Below are 1,374 nucleotides of genomic sequence, written 5' to 3'. Positions count from 1 at the left end.
TTTTATTTGCAGTTATTTCAGGGTTTTTTGAGGCTCTCTGTGAGCCTCCCTGATCAGCTGTTCATGAGCCTGGTAGCTCCCTCCTCCCTTTGAGGGTCGCTATGCTGAGATCACAGTTCCTAGTGTTCTTTCAACAGAGCTCTGTGGCTGTTTTAGGTTGTTAGGCTCTTGTGGGCCTCCTTGATAAGTCGCTCTTAGGTCGAGCTTTTGAGTACTCCCCTCACTTGAGGTCTTCGTACTGAGTATGCTGATCCATAAGGGTGGATGGTTGCACTCCCCTTGCTTTAGAGGGTTGGTATGTTGAGTGCTTGCTCCCTAGAGCTCTGTTCGGCACTTAGGAGCATGGTCAGTACTCCTAGCTTAGTACTCCAGCTTTGAGTCGTTAGGCAGTGTACTCCGCTCCCTAGAGCTCCGCTTAGACAGTACTATTAGCATGTAGGCTCTATCGTGAGCCTCACTAACTGTGTCTAGCGTTGAGTGTGGTCAGGTCTCCTCTCGTTTTAGAGAGTTGTTATGCTGAGACCTCCACTCTTAAGAGCCCCCCCCCCACCAGGGTTGAGCGTTGTTAGGTTTCCTCTCGTTTGAGAGAGTCATCTTGCTGAAGCCTCCGCTCCCCAGAGCTCCGCTTAGGCAGTAATATGAGTTGTAGGCTCTTTCTTTTTGAGCCTCACTAACTGCCTCTGGCGCTGAATGTAGTCAAGTCTCCTCTCGTTTTAGAGAGTCATTATGCTGAGACCTCCGCTCTTAAGAGCTCCTAAACTAGGATTGAGTGTTGTTAGGCTTCCTCTCGTTTAAGAGAGTCATTCCGCTGAAGCCTCCGCTCTCCAGAGCTCCACTTAGGCAGTACCATTACTTTGTAGGTTCTTTTGTGAGCCTCGCTAACTGTCTCTAGCGTGGAGTGTAGTCCATTGGTATGTAGGCTCTTTTTTGTGAGCCTCGCTAACTGTCTCTAGCGTTGAGTGTAGTCAGGTCTCCTCTCGTTCTAGAGAGTCGTCATGCTGAGACCTCCACTCTTGAGTTCCAGACTCTGGTGGGTGAGCTAGTCTATGACGTTTGGCGAGCTTGAGCCTGCCCATAAAGCCTAGCGTTTCGCTGGCAGGGATGTTGTTCCTTGAGTCTTGACCTGGGGAACCCAGTTACCTGGGCACTCATCTCTTAGCATGGCGGCGTTGGAATTTCGTTCCCCTAGCGCCCTCTAGAGGACGCAGCGTGGAGTTCCCTTTGAAAGGGAACGTCTCAGGTTACGCATGTAACCATGGTTCCCTGAGAATAGGGAACGAGACGCTGCGTCTCTGTGCCATGCTTCGGGCATTCCTGGCGGCGTCTCCTTCAGACAAAGAAGTGGATGACGTATTCCGCAGGTGTTCTTTTATA

General features: G+C 50.7%; 1 protein-coding gene across 1 annotated transcript in view; it reads left to right on the top strand.

The window, feature by feature from the left end:
* Nucleotides 1-1,374, top strand: part of LOC107737733 (low-density lipoprotein receptor-related protein 1-like) — an 88,926-nt gene that overhangs the window by 33,605 nt on the left and 53,947 nt on the right. The window lies entirely within an intron of this gene.

Source organism: Sinocyclocheilus rhinocerous, unplaced genomic scaffold (assembly GCF_001515625.1).
Source record: "Sinocyclocheilus rhinocerous isolate Xijiao unplaced genomic scaffold, SAMN03320098_v1.1 scaffold4057, whole genome shotgun sequence".
Lineage (NCBI taxonomy): Eukaryota > Metazoa > Chordata > Actinopteri > Cypriniformes > Cyprinidae > Sinocyclocheilus > Sinocyclocheilus rhinocerous.
The sequence above is the reverse complement of the archived record's forward strand: the minus strand, read 5'-3'. Positions and strand labels throughout refer to the sequence as shown.